At 42.4% G+C, this 15,792-nt stretch overlaps 1 protein-coding gene across 1 annotated transcript in view; it reads right to left on the minus strand.

Moving 5' to 3' along the window:
• CDKAL1 (CDK5 regulatory subunit associated protein 1 like 1) overlaps window positions 1–15,792 on the minus strand; it is a 3,349,023-nt gene that overhangs the window by 894,012 nt on the left and 2,439,219 nt on the right. The gene's annotated exons all lie outside the window — the stretch shown is intronic.

Consider the following 15,792-nt stretch of genomic DNA (forward strand, 5'->3'; position numbering starts at 1 on the left):
ATCACAAATGGCAGGCATGATCGAAAAGGTGCAAGAGTAGGAGTCAGTAGTATGGGCACACAGATCAATTGAATACTGAAACGCCACCAAGGATCAAAATTCTACAAAGTACGCTACATATAAGATTCATTAGCTGTCATTGCAGCTCATGCTGAGAACAGATGCACTTGTATCTAAATTGGACATCATCTTTATTTTAACTTCGTCCCTGCTTGAAACATCTTATATTCAGAAATTAGTACATAATTCTCAGGTTTGAAAAGGGATACATTTATCAATCTACCCAGTGACAAGCAAGACTAAAAAGACCATTGAAAATCAAGTGCATGAAACTGTCTGGAGAACTCAAAATGGGATTGAGCACGAGAAGAACATCAGGGCTGGTCATTGGGCCGGCTCTCGCCAGATCTGAGATCCGGCATTAGATGTGTAGCCGAATCTCCGGATCCGGCCAGAGTCAGCCGCCCCAAATCCCTGCTCTGCGCAGGGGAGAAGAAAAAAAAAACACACAGGAGATCGAATTGTAACTTCCTCTGGTGACCCCATGCAAGAGGAAGTTACAGTCCTCGGTCACGACTCGGTTTATTTATTTATGAAATGTTTGTCAGATACATGGACCCGGATTATTTATTTATGCAAGGTTTGTCGGATACAAGTATCCGCCAAACATTGCATAAATAAATATACAAGTATCCGCCAAACATTGCATAAATACATAGCCCTATTAACATCACACACAATGCAGCCATCCACCTGCTTTCAGAGGGGAGCTGCAGGAGCTGTGCCCGGTGTGGTTCAAATAAAGGAAAACGTTGCTTATGGCGAATAGAAATCTCTGTGTTTGAATAGTACCCAAGGGGAAGTTTCTTTTAATAAAATGGAATGCAAATTGTGTATTTTAAAGAATATTTACTCAGCAACACTGGTAAAAACTATTATCCGCATAGTGAAGTAACTCATCACCAGTGCCATGGAAGTGGTTTAAAGCGGAATTGATATATAGTTTGGAACAGAAGCAGCATGAAAGAAAAAGTGTTGTTTTAAACTATTATTTTGGACATTTCCTTTGAACGGTGGACAACTGGTAGCTCCGCCCCCCCTTAACCCTGCCTCCTCAGGCACACCCCCCCACCCAAAACTCTGCCTCTGCACTTGTGGGATCCCCCACTCATTCTTTTCCATTTCCACCACAGGGTAAAATAAAGTATTCAGTTATAAAGGCAGGCCCATTACCCCAGTTCCAGCCTTGTGCACTGAGGGACGAAGGAGGAAGAAAACCAATTCCTCATGAGTATGGATTTAGTATGGGCATAATCTATGAAGGTCAATCCAATCCATACCTAGAAAACACTCAGAACAGGCACCTAAGCAAAAAAGATCATCATTTGACTGTGCACCACCCAAACACCAAGATAACAGCACAGACCAATTACAACCCCAAAGCCACCAAACGTCCCAAGCTGCTACAACTAGTCAAGAGAATAAAGACACGGTCCAAGCAATCCTTCAAACAGAAAGATTGGTAGAAGTGGGATCTGCGGTCAATAAAGTATAACCGTAGTCTGTACTTTAAACTATACAGGCCGGGAGGATAGCTCTGGGGCAACGTGTTTGCCTTGGAAGCAAGAACACACAGAGCAACACAGTTTTGAATCCTGGTCCCGTGCTTAGCGACTGGTCTCCGGTATGGATTGCGCTATGAAAGAGTCATTAAATTATAGTCTAGACACTGTTCTCAATGGAGGTATTGTCTTAAGGTCTGGTGATTAGTCATAGATTACCTATGCTATGAAAGGACTGGCTGAACAGTATATGTGGAATGCTAAAAAGTTCTCATAAGTGGAACCTAAGATGTGGAGGTAACACATGGTGGCAGAAGGTCTAAATCTATTTTTTGTGTCCAAGGAGTAAAGCCTCTTAAAATCACACCAATTTAAGCCAAAGGTATGACCAACACCAATGGACACAACAGAATTGTACAAAATACGCAGAGCATCTATTATCCTTTATATGCTCTACAATCCTCGCCATTGGGCTGTTCCTCCAGTTAGTCCTAGCAGACTGATCATTTTGCAAGTGCCTGAAATATCAGCCATCAATCTCCTTATCTTTAAAAATGTAAAATATAACACTGAAGCTGTTCATGACCTTATTTGTATAGTCATGCAATGGTCTGCACGAGTGAGCGAGATGTGTCTAAAAGTGGCAGTGGGGAGTAGAGTTCTAGTGATCAGTGATTTTGTTGCAGGCAGATTTCATATTGCGTGACAAAGTTACATTGGACAGACCACTGATAGAAGTAAAAGGGACTATAGGCTCTGAAGTGTTATGTGGGGCTATACATGGGGAACCTCCTGGAATACCTGCCATCTACTCAATCTACTATCCAGGCTAGAACATGCGGAAGAGGATAAGAAGCAAGACCACTGTGCCACAGACAAACACTGATAATCTTTATATAGCAATATATCGATCATTGCACTATTTCCCTTCAAGGTTCCTTCCCAATATCTGCATTAAAGGAGACTGCTTCTATGTAAGTACTAACATCACATGGGAGACTGTCTCTGCCTTGTTGGAGGAGCCCACATAACACAGCCTTTGGTTTCTGGGTGACTCTAGGTTTCCCAGGATTCAAGTGTCCAAACAATTCCCAAGCTGAGGTTCACCATCAGAGACTGAAATAGCAGCAGCAGGATACAGTGGCACTGTACGGAGCCATGCAGTGCCACAGAAATTAAGTAACTAGGGCAATCAGTGTCTTATTAAATATTTAAGGTGAGAACAACAAATGGCACAACCAGAACAACTTTCCATGTGGAGGATGGTAAAACCAGAGATCCAAAGGAGAGACCTTTGATCGTGCAGAAGATGGTGATTCAGCGGTTTTAGAACACCAAAGCCAAAGTATAGAAAATCAGGACTAGCTTGCAGGGGGGCTATATCCTAGTTCCTGGCAGGAGCCATAGCACATAAGGAGAGCGACAGCCTGTTGAGCGATCAAGACAAGGAGGGCACCCCTGGCTAATGGGTGATAGCAACTTCAGTCTGACAACAACCCTGTCAGGGTTGTGTTGATGGGAGAAAAACTTACAAGTACGCCAACAGTAATACCCCGATGGCAAGAATTCTTGGCTCCCCGCACATCTCGAACACTGCTGCCCTATCACAATCTTACCATACCTCACCAGTATAACAAAATACATTATAACAATCCAACTCCACGTCACAGCAAACAAACCTGTTCAACAGACTCCAAACTGGCTTTGGCTCCAGGGAAAGCACAAGACTTCAAGTCTTCACACCCTGGACCATACCTACTGTATCACTGCCAAAGGACAAACAGCCCATCTAGTCCTCTTCAAACTCTCCGCAACTTTCGACACCATTGGCCACACCATCCTGTTAAACATCCTATCTCGCAGGATGAAAAGCTCTGTTAATGCTCTCAACTGGTTCACCTCCTTCATTGGGAGGGTACACTTCATCTCCATGTCCCCGATCAAACTCACTCCAGTCAAACATGGACTACCACAAGCATCTTCTCTATTCACCCTTAGCTCCAACCTATAAATTAAACCTTCGGACAGACTCGTAAGCAGCTAAATAATTCACCTGCATAAATGCACAGATGGCACACACATATAACCCCACACCCTCAAAAACCATGTATCCACCATTGCCACCTACGTCCTAAAAAGGAACCCATTAAAACAGAATAACACGTCTGCCCCCAAGACATAACCCCAACCTCACCTCCTGGATCAATGAACTCACAACAGACAACCCACATATTTCCCTCTCCCCACCAGTAAAGACTCTAGATTTTGCCATCGACCATCCCTATCCTTTACACACCACCTAGCCGGAATACTGAAGAATGCAATCTACAACTACACCTTCTACCCAAAATAAGTACCATCCTCCCCCTCAATTACTGAAGTACCGCCCAAGCACCCATCCTCTCCATGCTGGACTAGAGCAATGCAATTGTCACTGGATTTCCAAAATTTCTCACCCCATGCCAGTCACAGGGCATGCAGCAGCAAGAGTCATTCTACACTTACCCAAACACTCACATCGCACTAGCTCTCTCCCAGCTTTGCTGGCTCTCCATACCACAAACAATTGCTTTCAGGGGATTCTGCACTGTACACAAATCAATTAACCTCGAAACTCCATTCTACCTCCACAACAAAAGTAAGCCCATCACGCACACGAACACCAGATAAGATGATATTGTTTGTTTAGGATAATCTATTTTTGTAACCATTACAATGCAGCTTTTTATTTCCTTGTGTACAGAGCCATGGATAAAGGGGCTATATAAATGAAATTACTCCATCCTCGGTGACAAAGGGGTACATGATTTGCAGAGTGGTTTAGACATCTTTAAACCTCACTGTAAAATAATCTACACAATGACATTAGGAGATATACCTTCTTTCCCTTTTCCAATAGATGACTTGACGATGGTTAGAATGTTCCTCGATTGCCTCAATGTTAGCCATTGTGGCTTTAAGTACATAGGATAGCAAAGTTTTCTATTCTGAAGTTCAAATGTTTGGTATTCCTCTGCGAGGCAGTAGAAGAGAAAAGAGAAAGATTCAATACATTTTAGCTATTAACAGATCTTACTAGTAGGCTGCTGAACAGGAATTACGCAAAATGTACTGCCTTTAGAAGCTAAGAAATGTGTGTTAAGAGTCCAAATCAAAGTTACGGCAGAGGCAAGTCACTTCCATAGTCTACCAAAAAACATTTGAGTGAAAGGCCCAACGATAAGTAAAAAAAGACTAGCTTTATTTTCGGAAGAAGAAATGGGCTAAAATAAATGCCCTTGAGCTCAATTTCCGATACAATTATCTGTAGGGTAAAATACCTTATGTCAGTCTATCTGGGTCCTGGTCATCAAAGAATGAAGAAAGGAATAGAATTTGCAATACACAATAGAGAAGACCAAACTTGTGAGATGACTGCTTTAGCGTTGCTTCTTTCTCTGCTCAACATTTACTGGTGTTTTGTGTGAGAAAAGCACCAGGGTTTATTAATGGAGTACTGTGCCCATCTACAATGTATAAGTCCAGAGAGGACACAATACCCCGTCCCAATTTACTTCTGCTGGATTCTAGAACATCTGGAAACTTTCATCATCAGATGTTAGAAAGAGGAAACGAATCGAAGGAAGGAATTTAGTATTATATATCCCGAGGACACAGACTAACCTAAAAGACTTGAAGCCTTACTTGATAGGTGTGGCAGAATCGAATGAGGATAACAAAGAACTTTTCATCAACACGTCTGGATTATGAGTAAAACCACCAGTGATCGAGAGAAACTGAAATGCCTGAGAAGGCTGCAATGATTTCCTTAACAGCTTTCACTCTAAATCCACAGACACTTTGACCCCATCCATACTGAGCATAGTCAAAACCAGGTGGAACTGGCCACCACAGTCTGTAATTTAGCCTCATGTGCATTAGCAAGGTATTTTATTCAAGCACAAGTCTAAAATCTCATCCACTTGACTCTAGTCTGTTCAAACTTAGGGCCTAATTCACAGAAGTGTTGTATAATGGCAAACCCGCAATGGAAAATGCTCTGCTAATAAGGGCGTTTATGTGCAACTAAAAACAAAGGCACACTCAACATGGTCAGTAAAACAAGTACATAAAATGAACACACACAGGCTGAAGAGGCTTGTGGTTCCATGGTTGTCAGCAGGAAAAGGGAGAAATCAAAAAAGCCACTCTTTTTTTTGGGAGAGCCACGGAGAGTATGTGGCCAAAATAGGCCTTCCCATGATGCTTTCTGCGTGACAGATGAAGACATATAATGGCAGGACACTGCATTCACAATGGTTTGAAGGAAGTCTTGCATAGCTATTCCAAAGGTCTCAGTCCTTCACTCGCCCATTCCTTGAACCTCTAAGTCCTGTGATGGGGAAAGCACTCACCTACTCACTCTCAGCACATTGTGTACATTTGCAGGAACCATTCATTATTCATTATCTCAGTGTGACCCTAGTGACCGCAGAGGAACTTTAGAACATTTGAAACGCTTCCTCATCGACCATTCGTGTCAATAAGTAAGAGCAGCCAAAATGTTAACTGTTAACTAAGGCGATGTGAAATATGTTTTGTATAGTACTGCTGCTCCATCGGTACACCCTTGGTTATTGCAAAGTGAAGGCCAATCACATTCTCAACTTCAAGTTGCTATAGTGCAACGTTTACAATGTGTTTTTGTTATGCTCATTTCCTTTTCCCAATTTTCAGTCAAAATTTCTAAGCTGGTAGTAAAGGCTGTCTGGTATGATGAGTTTGCTTGGTTCGTGGAAATCATCCAATTTACTCTAAGTGCATGTGATATACACTTAATTAAGGCCTAAAGAAACGATTGCCTCAGAAGAAGCACTAGGGCGAAAATATCTCTCTCTCTCTATATATATATATATATATATATATATATATATATATGTATATAGTAAAAGACAAACATTCACCCACCACGATCGATGGGTGATTTTTGTTGGCAATCTAACTTAATTTTCTCTGTTCTCGTTTTCCTTTACACAGCAGAGTTGTTCAGGTTTCTTTTTAGAAGCAAATAAAATTGTGTGTGATATTTGAAAAATCAGCGATTTAATAAAAAAATATAACAGATAAAATGCAGTACGGGTCAGATGGCCATGCGTAAATCAGAAACGACAAGTTCACAAATTCAGCATCCACGCTGTACATTCACAGAGTAAATCAAATTCCCGAACACTGCTGAAAGGATAAAGATGTTCTGCCAAAGCAAACATGCATATCAAATGTTTGATCACACTCCAGGCGGAAAGAGCACTTAAGAATGCCGGGAAGCCTGCTCTAGGTATATCATTAATGCGAAAAAATGGGAGTATGCTAATCCGACAAGAAGAAGATTGGGCAGAAAACTGAAGTTTAAGAGAAATCTAAAACCATTTTTTTTAACGAAGAGAGAAATTGACTCTAAAATCAGTTCCAGCACAGTCACCACAGCCGATGAAAGCATGCCTCTTGCGCAGACAGAACGTGTTGCGAATATATGTGCAGCTGCAAGTATTCTGATGCAAGACCTTAGGGACTGGCTGCCATACCCACAACTTCGACTAAGACACACTTTGGAGATCAGGGTTATAAAACGGCTCGTATACAAACAGATTTCAGATCCTCCTCAAACTAAATCTATGGAGAGAGTGAAGCAGAAAGTAAGAGCCAGGAGCCAAAGATGAAAGCGGTTTGATAAATGCCGCTTCAAGGAGTTGTTGGGATGACTGTCAGTACAAACCTGAATACAAATATACATAAACCATGGAACAATTTGATTGCCATTGACTGTTAAAGTGAATTGTCAGCCATCTTGAGAAGCCAATGAAACACCAATCTGTACTGCAGGGAACCAGTAATACGATTCACCTGCAGAACAAAGAGTCCCTGCAGTGACTCAAAGAGGATAGCTCTCCTTCCAATACAAGGAGGCACTTCCCCTGCTAGGTCTTTCTACCGTCAACTATCAAGGCAGTTAACTCAATGGCCTGTACAGTAAGCACTACACGATGAATGCTAAAACAGAGCAGGGTTTGAAACGAATAGGAACTACTAGCCTAGAAATGAAAGGTTAGCTTAACATATACATCTACTAGGGGCTATTTTGGCTCCCCAAGCCACAGCGTGATATACAACATATCAATTTGACAATAACTGAGAGGCGTAGCCAGGATTGTATAAAAAGTGGGTATGCAAACTGATAAAAGCTACCCTTATATTTCGACAGGTGATAACTTGAAGAGGAAAAAATCCAAATACTCTATACAACATTCATTAACCCTGCCGGTTATGATGATGACCCGGGAGTTGGTAGATGCACCATGACTTGTTTATTGATCAACACATATGTATGTAATAAGTCTTACAGATGAAGCACCCCAAACCTGCTTCCAGCTCAGCAACTGTTTTCATTGCAATCAAAACCTTCCAACTCAAACTCTCCAGATTATGGGGTTCTGGAATGTAATGTTGGTGTCCTACACAGTCCAATCCATTAAGATTAAAACATATACAAGTCAACTGAATGTATTAACACCATTTACATATTATAATATACAACAGCAGTCTATTAGCTTTATTGTTTATTAATCTTTCTGCAGTGGTGTCTCAGGTGAAACAAATATACCTGTAAACATTTCAGTTATTATTGCTAGAACATGTGACATATTTAAAAAAGATTGTTTATTTCAATAAATATATACAAACATGAAAAAACACATTTCATTGTGTATGACAAAGACTCCACATGATATACATTATTTACATCAAGTGACTAAAACAATATACCTGTATCCACAAATATGTTTCTGGGCACCCAAGACAACAGAACTCCCAAAAATTTAGGTAAGAGCAATTTTGTATACAAATACAGAAAAAAAGGAATTATTGCTTCATATTCCAGTTAGTGTGCTTATGAATCCTACAATACTGCCCCAACCAAGTGGGGCCTGAACAGGTCGGACTGGGCCATAAAATTGTCTCAGGCACCAATGAAAAAGTGGCCCACAGTTGCAAATGGCAATGCATTGCTTTTGTAAAACTGTTTGAATAGTATCCAAGCGGGGGTTTTATGATAAAATGCGATTCAAATTGTGCATTTTAAAAGTATATTTATTCAGCAAAAACTGGTCAAAACTATTAGCCACACAGAGAAGTAACTCATCAAACTGGCCCACAGTGGCCAAATAAGTGACTCAGTTTGACCAAAAAAGCTGGCCCACACCAGCAATTTGCGTTTTTGGTTCAGTCATGGGCCTATTGCCCTATAGTCCAGTCTGAGCCTGGGCCTGAAGCTAATGTAGGTGGGACCAACGCATTGATATTAACATCCGTTAAAGCCCACACATCACTGCTGAGTGGGCATTTACAGATTTGGAGTGTGCTTCTACAGATTTTGGGTGGGCCCTGCCAGCTCATGGCCTGACCGCTCATGCCCCACCCTGTCTACGTCTCTTCAATAACTTTGTATTTGTGAATATTTACAAAAGAGCATTAGGACACATGCTATGTTATGTTGAATTGTACCGTACACCGATACCACCCAAGGGCAGTCTCCAGGCACTCTTACATATGTTCTGTTATTTTGATTTGTAACCAACCACCCAAGGGCAGTACATCTAGAAGACCTTGCAAACTGAATATGGTGGGGGTCAACGGCACTGGAAATTATCCCCCACCAAGGTGTAGCCCATGGAACGGGTACTTAACGCCATTAGGAACTGTTCCACAGGCTGGAACGGTGCTAATTAAAAGTATTTTCTTTTCGTGAAAGGGTTGCCTTGTGGTGTCCCCTAATTAAAAGTATTTTCTTTTCGTGAAAGGGTCGCCCTGTGGTGTCCCCGTTCACAGAAACAATACTGTACAAATATGGCCGCCATGGATTGGGAAGGCGGGGCTCCATACGGAGCTCCTCTTCCATTTCCATGGCGGCATCACAGAGCGTGGGCTGTGGAAGCAGCAGCTGCAGTGACAGCATTTGCCACCCCCTCAGTAATGAGGTAAGTGGAGAGGGGAGTTTGTTAAAAGGGGACGGACCTGGGTTTTGAGGTCCTGCGCATCAAATCTTTTTTTCAATTCCTGCGGAGTACTATGAGAGACAGATATACTGAAGTTTGACTTTTTTTTAATGCACTTTTTCGTGAATTTACTTAGTGCAACAGTGATTAAAGCGGTTCTTTGTAAATATTTACACTTTTAACAACCGTGATTTACGTTTTTCTAGAGTAATAGGGATGAAATTGTTCTTTTTTAATTATTTGCTATGTATGTTAAAGGTTAATTTGGTTTAACCAATAAACATTGACATTTTTGTTTTAGAGATATTGATGTATAGCAGGGTTCCTCAATCACACCACCCACATTGGAGTGGCTGAATACGTTCCCAGTTCCAATGTGCAAAACCTACACTATCCTTTGTTTGGAGGCCTGTGTGCAATGCAGAGAAGACTACATATGTCAGTCACATTCATTTATTGATATAAACATGTCAACAAAACGGCTGAAAATAAACCAAGAACCAAGCCTCTCCCTCTGGATGCTATATAATCTCACCTCGCCCAGTGACATTGTAGGTTCCCCAGGGGGTTGCTAAACACGTTCTTCTGACCTTGCTCCTCAAGGGTGAGAGTCTCTGTCAGTTGCCCAGGCTTTTGAACCAGCTATTGCTACAGCTGTAATATTTCTGCCACAGTGAGAGTGGGCCAAGGGGCGTTGCTGTCCTCTACTGACACTATGCTGTAACACGAGTATGGGATCCTTTTCTCCTCTATTCTTTGGGTTCACTCCCACCTCCCTGACAATTCCTCCCCTTGGCCCACCCTGTCAGGGTCCTGTTCCTTCTTCTGCCTCTTTAAAGTGGCTTGGCCAAACAAAACCACCTCATACCTTCATGCTCTTCTTAGCTCAGGGATTGCCCTACTTCATACCACACCTCCTCGCTCTGATGTTACTACTACCACCACTTCCTCCTCCCCGTTTTCCCTCCATCTACTCCAGCACCTCCTACTCACTCTTCCTATCACACTACTGCTCTGTTTTGCAGTTCGCTACAACCTTCAACAACCCACGCTGCCAGACAGGACCTGGGTGCTTTTAGAGTGTGTTCTCTCCTGTGGCTGTCAAGTTCTTATAGCAAAAGTATGCATATGTGGTTGGCAACTTTGTGAAGTTTGTGATTGGTTGTCCTCCCTTTGTACACCAGAGGCTGGTTTAGGCTCAATGGTCTTGGCAGAGTCTATACCTATCCTGCCCGCTGTCTTGGGTTTTAATTTTTCCCCTGTGACATTACTAGTTGCTGCCTGCGCTGTTTTCAGCATGTGATCTCTGGGCTAGAAACATCCTGGGTATGCTTTTCGAGCATCCTGTTTCACTGAGCATATAGGGAATTAGCAATATTGAAGAGGAAGTGGCCCTCATTGCACCTATCCCACTCTCTTCTCGGTGGCAGAGAAACTAAAAGGCGTTCATCGTTCCTGGGCCACTCGTCCCTATCGTGGATGTAGCGAAGGTGTGGGAAACTATTCATTCAGGCAGCCATTTAGACCCTATCCTGATGCTGTCGTTGAAGAGTACAGCTGCAATCGATGGAGCAAGTCGCATGACTGCAACCTTGAAGAAAGCAGAGGGTGTCACGACTGACACCACAACGTAGATGCGTTGGACATGAAGCACATAGGCATCCTTGCATGGAGTTAAGCAGACAGTTATATTTATTGCTGGCAGACACAAAGCACATGCTTACGACTCACTTAGGCAGAGGACTGACACACTCCTGCTATGCAGGAACCGCAGGTTGCACAAGAATACATATGAGCTGCTTGCTGATGGCTTAACTGCAATTAACATGGATGGACATGAAAACAAAGATGGAAGTCACAGCCATTTTGAAATGGATGGGAAGACATTGGAAGGGATTGAAAGTACAGAGAGGGATGTGGCATTCTGACTTTGCGGAGAGGTGCAGACCAGACTCCCAGTGCAGCTACTGTGCACAGCCTTGCCAAGGACACAGAGAGAGGGAAAGTTTCAAGTTAACAAAAAAGATAGGACACCTGCGTGTGTAACACACTGACAACCCTCATAAATGCAAGCAGGAGAAATCAAATCTGTGTTCCCTACATAATGATCTAAACCTGCAGATACTAATTCGAGCCAGGATACGGTGGCTGTTCCCATCCGAAGGCAGGATGATACAAAAGTAATACCAGGTTTAAAGCCGAATGTTCTGTCTCAAGGACTAGGAGATTGGAGATTGTAACTTGTTGAGAACATAGAGCACCTTCGGGGTAATTCTCTTCACCTTGAATAGCTGCACTTGTCCTGGTAACTTTCCAAAGCTCCAAGGCTGAGGTGACCCTCTTTGCCCAATCCCTATCCACCTTTCACGTTAAGCTCACACTTTGTTGGACTACCCAATCACAGCACATTAACCTGAAATGTTTGTAATTGCAACATTTAGAGGTGGATGCAGGAGGAGCCACCATACATGCTTTATCCAATTGATGCACTAACCCCCTATACAATATGTACAAAGTCTACCTCACTAACCAATCCTGATCCAAATTAGGTTTTTAGGGTGTATCTTTATTTTTTTGATGTCAAAACTGATTGACCAGCTCAGGATTGATGAGCAAGTGTTTTAGAATGCAGTATTGTTCATATCTCAATCCCTGTTAATTTTTGAATAAACACAGTAAACCTTTTGCACATGGCTGGACTCTTCCGTTTTTGGTACTCGGGATTTCCTTGCCCCAGTTCCTCTTGCATAGAATCGGGGATTCTGATACTAATTCACATGCCTGAATTCAATACTGTCTCCCTAGCTGGAGGCTTTCACGCCAGGAAAAAATGATTCTAAAACTTCTTCCCACACTGAACTCTGTGTTCGGGAAGAAGCAAACTCACAAAATGGAATCCTTGGTTCTACAGAGTTCATTGTTGATTCTGCAAACTCCTAATGAATAGATCTTTGGTTTACAGAGGAACATTGTAACAATATCTAAACACTTGCTAGTGTTGGTGAGTGTAAAGAAATGCTCTTCCTTGTTTGGGAAATGTTCCTTTTCGAGTTGCTATAAGTTTGGGTCTGCTGAGGAAGAGCCTCAGGTTTTCTTAGTGGTGGAGGGAGCATACTAGTGTCATCCTACAGGGTCTTGGAATGTGCTTGGATAGAAGCTGAGATGTCAGGACTGGAGCCGACCAGTGGAATGAGACAAGTCTATAGTCCAATTCTGTCCTGAGGTGTAGCACAGTGATTGTCCGTTGCTTTGTGAGGGGGATTATAGTGGCTTGACTAGGGGATCACTCATACCACCCCTGAAACTAACTTCCACTGGCACAGTGGGCACTCGGGCCACTGAGTCACGTCCTTGGTGGTGCGAAAAGCCTGGTGGTGACTTCATCACAACTTGCACTCCAGTTTTCAGTATATAAACATCCACGTCATGTGAGAAGCTCACCAATAAGAGGCAGCTCGCAATAAAGCATACCCAGGAAATGTTGCTCCACATGGTCACGCCGAACAGCGAAGGGTGCGTACCAGGGTGCATGTATCAGGCCAATGAGGACAGCACATGGGTGAGTGCTGCCCTCGCAGCGCACAATGTTTTGGAAGGAAGGAGGTGGATGATGGTTAGTAAGGAAGTGCAAGGTAATGGGATGGAGCAAGATGTTTTGGGATGAGGCAATTCGCTATTTTGGGTTTGAGGGGAAAGAGCAGAGTACAGTGGTGATGGCTGAAAGGTGCAAAATGCAAATTTGGCATCCTACCCCAACAATTAGAAGAGACAGGATTACATGCTCGGGCAAGAACTAACGCAGGAAAATTTGCTTTTACTAAGCAAATTTCTGTCGGTGGCCTACACCACAGGCAGAATATAAGAGGTGGTGAAACACATAAAACCGTGTTTAATGATGCACATGAGAAGCAGTAAAACAAGCTTTTGGTTTATAGAAGCAGAAACACCCTATGAGAGCACAGGAAAACAAATGAGTGAATGTTTGCCACTGTTTCTAGATCCATGTAATCCTTACGACTTAAAGGACCATGCAACACGGTTGGTTGGTCGCAGACACAGGGTTGACTGATTCACCTCATTACTATTTATTTTATTATTTCTTTTATTTGCTAGAACAAATTGTTCAAATAAAATCATCCTACCCATCTCCCCCCTTTCCTGTGCAGCATGGTTTGACGCAGCACCTGGCCCGGTTACCCAACATACTTAACATGTACACCAGCATGCCAAGAACACTCAAATGTATTTTAACAGCGTCACCAGTGAGTGACACCCACCCCATTGTCTTAACTCCAAAGAGCTGGATATTCTCTCACTTTGTGAAAATGAACCGTAATAAAACCTTTTCCCCCTGTGGTCTGCACATTCCCACACTTACCAATCAAATAATAGCTCCCACAACTCCCAAAGGCTAGCCTACCCCACTTCCTTTCTTCACTCACCTTTCCTTCTGAAACTTTGCATTACTGAATCTTTTTCTCACATTAGTAGTTCCTCTCGTTTAGTTTCCCGTTCTAATATAGATCTTTTTCCATCGTATTATTTTTCAGTTTGTTTAATGCATGCTGTGAATGTTGTACCATTTTTATTGCAGCGTTTGATCCATCTCTCATATATTGTTTCTATTCAGTTAGTATAATGTGCAATGACCTCGCTTGTTTCGGGTCAGGTTATCCAAGAGTTTAAGAAAATTCTCAGATTGGAAGAAAACAGATATGTCTAAAAAGAAGGCTCTAAAGGCCTACCTTAACAGTTGTGGAATTAATAAAATGGTGTAAGATATGTCACATTTGGAAGTTTGCTTTTTGCCCTTTTTTTAGTCAAGTATTTAAGATCTTTCAGTGGTCTGGATAGGCCCTGTTAACATTATCTATGAACTTATCTGTTTGCATTGATAAGTATACATATATGTAGTCTTCAGGCTAGGAGTTAGATTCTCCACGACTCGATAACGGCACGCAAGTCAAATTGGAACAACCACCTTCATAAATCACTGAATTCAACTTGCTGTTTCTCAAAGACTTCCCCGTAGAACCGCTAGGCCCAGTAGGAGTGAGAACATTAAGTGTGGCACGAGTGATGGCGGGTGCAGCTATGCTCTACACAAATGGCCACATGCAAGATGGTTAAATCGGTATTCTAGGACAAGATAATTTTGCTAGCCTGTCTTTCCAGGTAGGTCGGCTTCAGTTGCATTACAGTTTTGTGGTGCGGTTTATATACAGGAACGTCGACATTCACCATAATATGGCCTCATCTTTGGCTGCTGATAGATTGGTGATGGAGGCACATCCCAGGATAAAGAGCTCTACCGTTTATAACCTGTAGACTAGCTCCAGGTGTAAAGCTGCACATAGTGACGAGAAAAAGAATGAAAGCTAAATAGAAGCAAACGCATCCCATGATTGGACAATTCAAACAAAATTTAGTAAAGTCAATGCAGTGTGAAAACCAAAAATATCCAACACTCTGTTACCTGGAGTGGGGGTGACCCAGTCAGTTTATTTGTTTGCATCTGCAGAGAAATGGAAAGGAAAACCTGTAGAGTACCTACGTCCTGAAAAATGGCATGCCTGCATGACAATTCATGAACTTTTATAGGAGTCAGACTTTAATGAAACCCATACATTGATGGGATGCATTCAGTTAGTTCAATTTGAACATACTATCCTGTAAACATTAAACATCCTTTAACTTTGAGCACAACATTAACTGAGCCATATCTGCTGCCACATCTTTGCTTAGCCCAACTACATGATGCTTGTCTGGGTCGCACCACTGTACCCAAGCATTAAATACCCGGTAACCACTAACCAATGTGACATCCCTGTCATGATAAGAGCGAGGCTGAGCCTCATTCTGGTGTCAGGACCTAGACTCATTCTGAACAGGGTGGCACTTCACAGCCACAAAGACTTATAGTCTAATTTCTGTCGTAAAAAAACAAGCTTTAGCAGCTCTACCACTTTATGCAGCAAAACTCATGGCTATGGTGCTTCCTGCCCAGGACGTGCAACGTCTTTATTATATGAAAATGAGAAAATGTTCTGTTTTCACAGCAGACACACCTGTCGTTGGGCCCAGCAGCTGATATGCAGCATTGTGCAAGATCTCCTCTTTGCAGACCTGCCTTCTGTACTAAAGCGGAGTGTAAAATTCATGGGGCTCAAGAACCCTTGCCAGCTTCTTAAAATAACCTTTTC

This window comes from Ambystoma mexicanum, chromosome 5p (genome assembly GCF_040938575.1).
Source record: "Ambystoma mexicanum isolate Mex_15411 chromosome 5p, UKY_AmexF1_1, whole genome shotgun sequence".
Lineage (NCBI taxonomy): Eukaryota > Metazoa > Chordata > Amphibia > Caudata > Ambystomatidae > Ambystoma > Ambystoma mexicanum.